The 12,378-nt window shown below is 39.5% G+C and overlaps 1 protein-coding gene across 6 annotated transcripts in view; it reads left to right on the top strand.

Moving 5' to 3' along the window:
- The window catches only part of JPH1 (junctophilin 1), an 83,912-nt gene that overhangs the window by 59,647 nt on the left and 11,887 nt on the right, over window positions 1–12,378 (top strand). The window lies entirely within an intron of this gene.

Raw genomic sequence — 12,378 nt, 5'->3', positions numbered from 1 at the left:
GGCTTCAAATCTGGAACTGAAACACAGCCAACATGGAATTGGTGGTTGAATTTTTTCATATGGTGAAATGAAACATGCTGATTTTAAAATTAGAAGGTAGAGACACCAAGAACAGAGTGATCTGATAATATCTTTCGTGAAAATATAGTTGAAAAGTGAAAGAAAAATGAAGGGGAAATAAAAAGATGAATAATGAAAGTTAAAAGAGAATTGTTCCATAAGAGGAAAATAGCCAAGTGTGTAAAAGGAGGATGAAATTGGAGTACTGATACTGAGATATAACTAAGAAATCAGCAGGGGCTCCTCAGTAAGTATCAGATGAAGAGTAGAAGACATTTTGTCAGGGGCATTGGTATTCTGTTTAAACTACCAAACTAGTTTCAATTCTGATCCTGAACTTCATCAAATGTATTTTCCTGTTCAGCTAGAAGACAGGACATGACAATTACTATCTATGAAGTTTTCAAAAGGGGAATTAACTGTGTGATTCTAATAGGAGGAGTAGATGTTGTTGATGAGAATTAAAAAAAAAAAGAAATAGCAGAAAGAGAGAAGTCTAATAAAATGACAAGGAACTTGGTAGTCATCTCATCCAGGTCTTCACTAACGACTACCCAAATATGGATGATACATTGCATATTTATGTAATATGGTAAGCAGCAAATTATTTAAATCAGCAGGTAATAGTGAAGTTGTATCTTGCAAACACAAGCCAGAACAGAGAGTTCTCAGTAACATTATGCATCTAGCCAAAAGTGAGCTCTGTCATTTACAGCAGTAATCTCTCAACAAAAATGCAAGCTAGTTCACAGAATTATCAGGCCTGTGATTTAAACTGAAGACAGGGACTTACTTCTCAGAAGTGCTCTGAGAAAGTGCTTAAGGGCTGGCAGATTCAGCCAGTTGGAGATGAGATGTGAACCTGCTCTCGTTGAGGTCATTTGCCAAACTCCCAAGAAGCAGGGTGATAGCCAAGCTCTTGGAATGTGATACAGCAGAAGCCTCTAACAGTCTTCCAGTCTGCATATGCAGAAGAAGCACATCATGGAGAAAAAGGGTAATGGTCCCTCATCTCCATCTATTATGCCACATTAACAGTCTCTTTTTATATACATACAATTCATCTTTTCAGAGAATATGCAGTTGTGATGAGAAAAGAATTAGAGCCTTTCACTTTGGCCCATCCTTTATGATAGATTATAGAATGGTTTGGTTTGGAAAGGACCTTAAAGATCATCTAGTTCCAAACCCCCTGCACGGGCAGGAACACAAAGTTACATACAAAGGTAAATACGAAAGAGTTTAAAGAACATTACTGCTACAATTGACATTTGGTAAACTCTCAACTGGATTTTTTTCTATTTTCAGAAAAATATTCACTTGATCAGAGATTCACGTACCGTCCATCATAACAGCAGTAAACCAGTAGGCTTCAGACTCCCTCATGCCTTAGTAAAGCTTGGCTGAAGTAGAGTCTAAATTTTCTGTGGAAAAGCTAAAAACTTGCCTTCTTAGTTATTTCAATGTAAGCAGCCTGGAGGCTCTGAAGTGTGCAAGTAGATTATAATATGTGTGTTATTTAGCTGGGAGCATTCATATTAAATACAATATGTGTGTATTATCCAGCACAGAAAAACAAAGTTTGTCATATAGGAGCCATATGCAGCATCATGAAATCTTAATTTTTGAAGTTCTGTCAATGCTTATCAACAAAGAGTTATGTTAAGTAAAGGCAGCCATAACTAACAAGTTGCAGGTCAAGAGCTATTACTTGTGTCCATGAGCTGATCTCCCAGTGAGGTGTTAGCAAGAGCTGCCCAGCACTCCCAGTGTCTGTCAGATAGGATAAATCTGTTCCATTGTTCTGATGGTAATGAATCTGAAGGAATAAGGGCCTACATACTGGCATCTACAGTGCGGATACTCTGATGAATTTTGTGCCCTGTTTTGCAAATGTCATGGCTGCTTTAGTCAGCTACTAAAGCAGTCACAGAAGTGGAGCAGAGATTGGATTTACAGTCAGAATAAATACATTCTTCCTACTTAGCACTCCCTGCAGGCAGTTTTTGAGATTCATTAGTTAGTTCTTCTTTGGCTTCAGATCTTTCAGTGTGTGTATGCCTATAAGAATGCATTTAAAAACATTTTGAGGAAGAAAATTGTAGCATTAGAGATTATTTTATCCTTAATTCTTTTCGAATTATTTATTGGAGAATACAAGAAATGGAAAATTCAAAAATACTGTTTGTGTATTATATTTAGGTATGTTAATTGTAGTACAGGTCAGATTAATTTCAGATTTGGAGAAACTGGTAGAAGGAAGAGAAGAGGCATTCTGGATTTTGCACAGCTAGGAATTGCACTGACACCCCTGTTATGTCATCCTGCTGCTAGACTTACAAGTTTCTGATGTTGTATATGATCTGGATCTTGTGGTGGAAGTCCATTTCCTTTGTTGTCAATGCTGTTGGTAGCATCTCAGGTTTGTGTGCTTCAGCAGACATTTAGATATTTTCAGGAAGTTTCTTGCAGCACTTTTAGATAGCATATTGCCATATACTTTTCAGCAAATATCTGTGTGAAATGCAAAGAGAATAACAGTAGTCAGTTCACAGATCACACAAATAGCTCTCTTGTGCTGTGTAAACATCAGACCAGAGTAAACACAGAAGTGTAAGAACTAACCTTGGGTTTGGCCATAGAGTATGCATGTGTGTATGTGTGGCTAGTAAATAAGTAACTCAGCAGTTTTGATCTTTGCCTAGTCCATGACAGGAATTGTTTGATGTGGGTTTTGAGAAGGTTCTGTCATTTTCTTTGATGTCGAAACCAGGAAAATAAGTACTGTCAGCCAGTTTAAGGATTTTATATAGGTATTCCAACAAAACTACTCGGAAGTTGTTTATGATACTGCACTAAACTGCTGTCTGAGCACAGATAAAGAAAGAAGTTGAAGGACAAGCTTGATGCCTGAGAATCTGTAGGTTTGGGCTTCTTCTGCATGAGACAATAAGGAGTTTCCACCAGTGATTACCTATTGTAGGTGCTTATCTTGACTTACAAAGAAGGGAAGGTTCAGTTTAAGCCTTCATTAACACCTGTTTGTTTTTAGTGATGCTACTTTTTCAAGTCATACCTAGGAGGAAGAGCTGTGCATTGTAACTTTTATATCAATGATGATGTGGCTTTTCAGGTTGTAGCAACACTAAAATATCACATTATGTGCTATCTTTGCACTATATTTTTAGGTCATGTTGGTAGTACATGGTTTGAAGGACAGCAGGCTGCCAGATCAGATCACACCGCTTCCATAAAATAAATATTTGCAGGCATAATTCTCCATGACGTTCATGGATCTAGTGATTGAGTAACTGTTGGCACTTGCTAGTTTCTCTCTTGCCTCCAGTGCAGTAGGAGAAAGGCCACCAGGAGCAGTGCTGAAGGAAGAAGCAGTGCTATATCAACAGATTGAGAATCCCTAGAAGCCTAAGCTGGAAAAAAAAAATTAGGGAAGATATTTTCAAGGGGGAATGAGAAGATGAGTTGGGAATAAAAGGTAATTACAGTAGATTGCAAAGCATCCCAGAGGGTAAAAAGTATATTTTAGAGTATTTTTGGATTATGCAAAACTATGCTGTTTTCTCCCTCTTGTTTACCTTATTGTTTGTTTTACTAAGTAGCCACGGCACTCCATTCTACTAGTAATAAGACCAGGAAAAGTATTGTAAAGCACCCAAATGGCATTCAAAAATCAGTCCAAGCAAGATTTTTTTATTTGCCCCTTGCTAGGGAAGCTGCTTACTAGCACTTAAAATGTTGATCACACCTCACCAAAATGAAGTTGCCATCAGAGGCCAGAAGTTAAAGTAGACATGCAGACTTGGGTTTCTATTTTGGCACACCAGTTAGTGTCAACAATCCTTTCCATTTCAATTCTCTTTCTCTTTTATGACATGCTTTTTTTTTTAAACTTTAGAAACGTTTGACTTTTTTCTGTAAAGCTTTGTGAAGTACAGTTAAGGAAAGTCATAACTCCAGCTGGCATAATCAACTTTAAATGCAGACAGCACAGGGCAACAGGGCCTACACATCATTTTAAATTAAGGAATTATTAAATAACACAAATGTGCATCACTAGGAGTAGGACATTTCTTTCTAAGGAAATCTCACCTCCAACTTGGCAATCAGGTCAGGTGCCCTTTTACTGCCTAGGGCCCAAAAATCTTATACTCCCTGCTGTACATTGACCCAGCCATAAAGCAGCTGTGCCATTTCATTTCCTATTGCTGGGCTACTACATCCATCAGAAGAATAGTGCAGACATCTGGGGTGATAACCTCTTAAACAACCATATCTAAGTCAGGCAGAAATGGCTGCTCAGTGCCTCTTTACCCACCTCGCCTTATGTTCATCAGCTTCTCTTGGCTATAATCCTCACCCCTTAATTCCTCATTTCCTTAAACCCCTAATTTCCAGACCCACTCAGTCCCAGTGTAGTCTGCCAAGATGGTAGACAGGGCTGCCAAACTTCTAAAACCAGAACCATATCTCTGCTCTGCTGAGTTCATCAACACTTTATACACATAACATTTCATAACCCTCCATTCATTTGGGCTGAATTGAAGACAGCAGCCTAGCAGCTGAAAGTGGTTTTTTTTTCTCCTGTTACCAGTATAACCTTCAGAAAAATAAGAATAAAAGAGAGGAAGTACTAATGACATTAATTACCATTCTTCCCCCTACTACACTTCTTTACAATGGAGCAATAATAAAAAACCCTGTCTTTCTAAAATCTACTGAATATAATTATTTGCAGTTCCGCAATGACTCATCGAACAACTTCTTTTAGCAGATTTATAAATTATTTTTTTATTATTTCCTTCACCTACAGTTACCATCTAAGAGCCAAGGAATTGTTATAGAATAGATATTCTATCCTTTAAAATTCTAATAGCATTTTGCATGCCTGCAGTAAAAATATCCTATATTAATTGATCCTCTAAAGAGTCACCAGGCTTTCCAGGTTTTATTCCTGTTCATCAGAGTAGCAAATAAATCTTACTCTGAGAGCATAGATATTGCTGTCAACAGTGATACTTTAGAAAACCTTTGGTCAACTAAGGAGATAACAAACCAAATGGTTTTCACTAGGTTATTTCTCAAACAATGCATAGCAAACTGTAGTACCAATAGCAAATAATATATTTTCCTTTTTCAGTACAGTGCATTTAAGCATAAAAGATTCAGCTTTTGTGTAAACAGTATCGTATCCTGGATTTGTACTAGGATAAAATATACAGCAAGAAGCATCCTCATCATTTTACATGTCCTTCTCTTGATCTTTGAGTTCTGATTCTCAGTAGACAGTTCTCCTCCAGGAAGATTATATTTATGATGATAGAATCATAGAATGGTTTGGGTTGGAAAGGACCTTAAAGATTATCTAGTTCCAACACCCCTGCCATGGGCAGGGACGTCTTCCACTTGACCAGGTTGCTCAAAGCCCTGTCAGTGAAAAATTTCTGGCAGTGCTGTGCCAACTTTGATTAATTCAAAGATTTGCACAAAGGTGCCTTGCACAACTTTAAACCACGACTTTACCAAAGATTTATCAAATTTATCAAATATTTGAGCATGAAATTGCTTTAGTGAAAACTGACCACTGGATTCAGAGATATTAAGATGAAGCATGCACTTCTAGTCATGCTTTCCCTTTAGTTAGGATATTTTCACAATTCATCCATTTTTTAAAATGCTTATTTTCTGGTGAGTAATTTGTGTTTCATAGAATCATAGAATGGTTTGGGTTGGATAGGACCTTAAAGATCCTCTAGTTCCAAACCCCTAGATGGGCAGGAACACCTCCCACCAGACCAGGTTGCTCAAGGCCCCATCCAGCCTGGCCTCGAACACTTCCAGGGAGGGGGCAGCCCCAACTTCCTTGGGCAGCCTGTGCCAGTGTCTCACCATCCTCAAATTAAAGAATTTCTTCTTACTGTCTAACATAAATCTCCCCTCTTCAAGTCTGAAACCATTTCCCCTTGTCCTCTCACTACACACCTGTTTAAAAAGGCCTAACCCTACCTTTCTTTAGTCCCCCTTCAAATACTGGAAGGTTGCTCTGAGGTCACCTTGGAGCCTCCTCTTCTCCAGGCTGAACAACCCCAACTTCTTTACCCTGGCTTCATAGGGAGGTGCTCCAGCCCTCTGAGCATTTTAGTGGCTCTCGTCTGGACATGTTCCAGGAGCTCCATGTGCTTTTTGTGCTGGGAACTCCAGAACTGGACACAGTTCTCCAGGTGGGATCTCACAAGAGCAGAGGGGAAGAATCACCGCCTCAACCTGCTGTCTGTGCTTCTTTTGATGCAGCCCCAGACCCAGTTGGCTTTCTGAGCTGCAAGAGCACATGGATGGCTCATGTTGGGCTTCTGGTCCACCAGCAGCCCCAAGTCCTTCTCCTCAGGGCTGTCTGCAGTCCTTTCTCCTCCCAACCTGTATTCATGCATGGGATTGCCTTGATCCAGGTGCAGAACCTTGCATCTGGCTTTGTTGAACTTCATGCAGTTTGCACGAGTCCACTTGTCCAGCCTGTCACAGTCCCTCTGGATGGCATCCCTCCCCTCTAGTATGTTGACTTCACCACACACTTTGGTGTCATCAGCAAACTTGCTGAGGGTGCATTCAATTTCACTGTCCATGTTGCCAACAAAGATGCTAAACAGCGCTGGGCTGAGTACCAACCCTTGAGGAACACCCCTTGTTACACATCTCCATTTGGACACTGAGCCACTGATTACAGCTCTTTGGGCTTGACCATCCAGCCAGTTCCTTATCCAAAGAGTTGTCCATCCATTGAATCCATATCATTCCAGTTTAGAGATCAGAATGTCATGTAAACAAGATGAGGGAGTATCTGCTACATGGGTGGAAATCTATCTGTAAGCATGAAATAAATTTTCCTATAATAATGAAATTATGTCATTTATTACCTAGGTTTCTTTTTAGATAACACTATGTATTTGTTAACTCTTTACATAGCACTTAAAGATAGTGAAGTTCCATCACATGTACTCTAGTTTAAATGATATAAATAAGCTTATATCTTATATACTTATCTAATAATTAAAACATTATATTCTGTAAATATTATTTCTAGAGCCTGCATCAGTGGCATTGCAATTTGCTCTACTTACAAAAAGACTGATCAAATTGTTATATCAAGTGCTCAGTTTTCACAAATTTTAAGAATGATAAGGCTGTGAAGACAAAAGAGGAAGTACCATGAAGAAACTACAAGGTATTTATAAAACTATTGATAACATGGGGGCAGGTCTTAAGGAGAATCTCTCTTTTTTTTCCTTTTCCCTGTAAAATTATACATAATAGGAGCCTAAATGCTATTTCCGTACATTAAAAAGCTTTTTCCAAGGTTTTCATTTTCCTCTGAAAAACAAATACCTAAGACATGTCTGAAGAAAAAAATCTCTCTCTACATTAAAGAACATATCAACCTCTAGGCTTTAAACATAGTTTTGCAAGTTATGATGACCTAATTAAACAGTTTCATTGGTAATGCCAAGTAATTCCCAAATTAGCATGTTTGAACAGGGCATAATTACAGCACCTTCCATCCAAATTGCTCTTAGCTGTTTAAAGTTTGTGGCTAGGCCTTTGCAGATTGGAGGGGAAGAAGGGTGAGGAGGATCCACACCTCTTGTGTAGCATCCAACCACTTGAAAACTGGGAGTACTGATTCACCACAGGGCCCAGAGACACACGGGTGACAAAGTTGCTGGTACCCTATTGCCTGTGCTTATCTTTTGGGTCCTACAGGGACAAACTTTTGCCACATAAGAGTCCAGGGCTTCAGGATTAGGCATTCTTTGCCATAGTATGGCCAGAGGCTGTCATCTGTGTAGTGTTTCAGGTTTAGCTTATAGAAATCTACTCTCCTAAAATGTTACCCTGCTGGAAGCCAGAGGTTTTGTCCTTGTCAAGTGTATAGAATCATAGAATCATAGAATCATAGAATTGGCTGGGTTGGAAGGGACCTCAGAGATCATCAAGTCCAACCCTTGATCCACTACTGCTGCAGTTACCAGACCATGGCACTGAGTGCCACATCCAGTCTCTTTTTAAATATCTCCAGGGATGGAGAATCGAGGATGGAGAATGTCTTGCAACATTCTCTCTTAGGACAATGCATTTGGCACTGTAAAAATGTTTCCAGTGGAAATTGTTACAGAATTCTGTCTTAAATAATTTTGGTTTAGAGAAAAGCCTTTAATCCTGAGTGTCCAATGAATACTTCCTTTTTACATGTGGACCGAGTAAGAAGTTGTAACATGTCCAAGATTGTGCATGAATACGTGGAAGGTTGCAACAGAGTAGAAGGTAATGGATTAACTCTTAAAGAAAATAGTGCTATACCAAACTATAATGTACTAGAATATAGTATATTTTGGTTTTCATAGTACTATTTTTAATTCAAGATTCTACTGGATTTTAAATCTGTGACTAGCTACAGTGTTAATTCATAGGCTTAGAAAATTAGGGAAGTGTTCTTGTCTTACTTGAAAATGCGTTGTGCTGGTGTCTTATCATGAAACACTGGAATTTTTTTTACTAGGTCCTTTTTGCAAGTTAAAAGAAGTATTAATTTAATAAATAAATACATTTCAATTTGAGGATATAGAAATAATTATACTAAAACGAGACAAAAGGTCATTATATCATGGAAATTAGGTTTATGGAGAGTTATTGGGTTATGCATATTGCCTGTGAAATTCAGAATTGCTCCTTGAAGATTCACCAGCCCTACTGTGAGGAATCCTAGTGCCTTTGGCACTTTCTAAGGTCATCCTCATTCAGTCCCCCCCTTTTCCCATATCCTCATCTTTTCTCTTTTTCAAATACATGAAGCCATCTGGACTGAATAGGCAGGAGTATGACCTGAAGCTCATAAATATATAAATATATGTATATACCTTTTTCACTCTCTTAGGTGCATTCTGCAATCCCTCTTAAGTGTCATATTTCATATTGAGCTGATAAGGCACAAGGTCCCTTCTTAGCCTTCTTGGGAAACACTGGCTGTATTTAGTGTCCTGCAGAATTACATTTTCAGACACTTCTTGAGCCACAATCCTGGCTTGAAACAGCCCCATGCTGCCAGTAATTTTACCTCTCTGGGTCATGAGGGAAAACATACGGCTGTCACCTCTCTAAAAATGCTGTGGCAGAACCAGGGCACCCTTTGCTTCTCATTTACAGGGCTGGCCGTGTTGTCACATCACTTACTGGAGCCCATCCAGGTGGAAGGTTATATTACACAAGAACTCAAAAAATTCTAGATTTAGAACAACTCTGAGGGGGTCTGAAACCAGACCAAAGGTTCCCTCACCCCACAGCCATCAATGAAATGTTGTTCCAGCAGACCAGCAGACAGTATGAGTCTTTATGTGCACATCCACATAGTCCTTTGGCTGTCAGAGGCTATATCCTCCCCCCCCCCCCAAACACTGGGCAGCTCACACTTCAATGGTGCCATCCAGCTGCTGGCATCACAACAGCTGTGTGACCCAAAACCACTGTGTGGCTGACCTTCAGCCAGCATCAATTTTGAACCCACAGTAGCAGGGCTAGCATAAGAAAATGCATAGTTTCATCTACAAGAAAGTTATATATTTACCTGGTTATAAAAAATTATTTTTTTTGTTCTACTTTCCAAGCCTGGTTCTGCTTAGGCACACAGACATATCTTGTCTAGTATATATATACTGGTTGCTTAAACTGGAAACTGAAGAACAGAACTCTGTGTTTATTTCCTAGACAGATAATCTCAGCTTACCTTCTTCCCACCCTCAAATCCTATTCTCTTCCTCATTAAGATCAGGCACTGAGAAATCTTGTAGGATTAGAAGTTTGTGACTCTCTTTCCAAATTCCCTTGGCCCTGCCTGGTTCCTTTAAATGTGTGCTGTAGAGTACCCTTGTGCTGAGGAAAAAGGACTCTGTTGCCTGTGTCTGTAGTGTTAGATAATGCCTTTAACAAAGGGGACAAGGTAAGTTCTGAAAAGTATTCTTAGTCCTCAGAAGGGAGTCAGAACTATGTTCTTGCAGTCACTGATTAAGACAGGTGCATAATCTGATTGTACTGAATACAGTGAACAGATGCAAAAAAAGTCCTTGGACAGTCTCCAAAGCTAACTTCAGCACAGAGCCAAGAATTCGAGTGTTGGAAAGACCTGCCTGGCAAGATTGGAGGCAAGGGATGTATCTCTAATAGCCATATGTGATGTACTGGGGATGGGAGGGAGGGAGGGAGGGAGGGAGGGAGGGAGGAAGGGATGCTGTGTTACGTTAAGGCAATTGCTGAATGTCTGGGCAGACATCCTCCTCAGATGTTACTTGGATTCAGATGACTACAGCTTTCTCTGGTTGGGCTCAGTGTCTATTAGCATCAAGTATCACTAAATACACAGTAAAAATGATGTCATTGTTAGCCTGTTGACACCTAATGTCTTCAGGAAGCTCCAGGTAAAGATGGTGGGTTTGTTTTGGCTTAACTTTTCTGTTTTTCACTCTACCTGTCTGTCATGGAGTCATGGACAGCCAAGACCTGGATTCCTTCTTGTTTCAGAAATTCCAACACAGTTTGGAGGTCTCAGGAGGAGAGAGAGTCCCTGTGGCTAGGCTTGGGAGGCTTATAATTGTTTGCAGGAAATAGTGGAGAGGGTGACATTTCTGAGCCCCAGATGTGTTCCTTATGAAAATGTCTTCAGTCCACCAAGTGCTGTCAGATATTATTATGAATTATTATAAAGTTTTATCTTTATACATATATTAAAGCAGTAAAGTGCTGTCACAGGATGTGGATTTTCTAGGTAGGTGAGGAACAGATCAGATGCCATTTCAGCAGCATGGTAAAGCTGAAGAGATGGTAATCCAGTGGGATACTTTTACCACAGGAGCAAACTGATGTGAATGTGGATGTTTTAAGTAATCTTTGCAATTTGACAACTCCAGGGCTTGGGCTTAAAGCTTAGGCAGAGGTCTTTTAGCTACCCTTTTCTCTTTACCTCTCTAGTTATATCCCATGTGAAAAGAGAAGAAAACTAAAGTTCATGCATATTAAACCCCACAGTATTATTTTGTGTATCTCAGCAAAAATGGAAGGAAATCCCTTGGATGGAGAATTTGTGATGTAACTTTATATATGGCAACTTTTAATTCGTGTTGTGCTTCCTTTGCCATTTACCGAGAAGATTATAAAAAGCCATGAGAACCAAGCCTTCAGTCCTCTCCCACTGTGCAGGCTTAACTCCTCAAAGCTGCCTCCTCAAATGTCATTTGAAAACAAATCCTGACTTGTCTATGTCCAGCCTTCTTTCACAACAGCTCCTTATGTCTAGTCCTGGTTTCCAGAAATGCCAAAAACGTTGTGATTTTCTTGCTTCAAAGACAGAGCATGCCAAGTAAATCCTTCTTCTCAGCAATGCTTACTTACCAGATGACTCAGTAACTTCCAAAAACTTCATGCTGCTCTTCCTTCCTCTCCTCTAAGTGCTGTGTAGTGATGCATATTCTTCTGGTATCTATAAAAAACACTGTATCTACCTAGCACAGCCAGAGCCTCCTTCATATTCAACAGCAGAGCAACGTGTGCAGATGTTCTTCTCTGAGCAAAGAATTTTCCAATGGCAGAAAACACAGATAAGCCTCGCTAACAGAAGATTTAAAAAAAAACCAAACCAAAACAAGTGAAAGTAATGGTGTAAGCAAAGATAGAAGTGGAGAAATAATTGTGGTGTATTTGCCAGATTAACATAGAGCAAAGATCATTGCATTTCTTTTGTCACAGAGCTCCCCAGCTTCTCTCTTCTCACAGGATCTGATCCTGGAATCTGAGAGATGGCCTCTAGGAAGAAAAATAGAAAAAACTGCCCACAGTACGGATTTTCATCAGTTTTGTTTCTTCAGTAGAACATTTACTCAAATCTTAGCATTGAACTGTTAAATCAGACAAGCACAATCTGGAGCAAATAGTCTCAGCCAGCTTTTTGTAAACAGCTGAATTGAAATGCACTGTGATAAGTGAGTCCTAGTGGCACTTGTGCTCTTGGGTGTTTAGCTCGGGTTTTAGAGGAGGATATTCTTCATACTGGCTGATCTGTAAGTGTTTCCTTAGCAAATGTGAAAGAATTTGTCTTTCCAGCTTTTAAGATGAGTTGTGTAATGACTGGAGTGGTTAACCTGGGTGTTCATATGGTGATTGGATTAGTAAAACAAACCTAGTGTGTGAGTTCAAGGCATGTAGGTAAGGCAAGCACACAAAAGGAAAAAAAAGGATTCAAGCCCTATTTCTGATAGGTATGAG

This window comes from Calypte anna, chromosome 2 (genome assembly GCF_003957555.1).
Source record: "Calypte anna isolate BGI_N300 chromosome 2, bCalAnn1_v1.p, whole genome shotgun sequence".
NCBI lineage: Eukaryota > Metazoa > Chordata > Aves > Apodiformes > Trochilidae > Calypte > Calypte anna.
The sequence above is the reverse complement of the archived record's forward strand: the minus strand, read 5'-3'. Positions and strand labels throughout refer to the sequence as shown.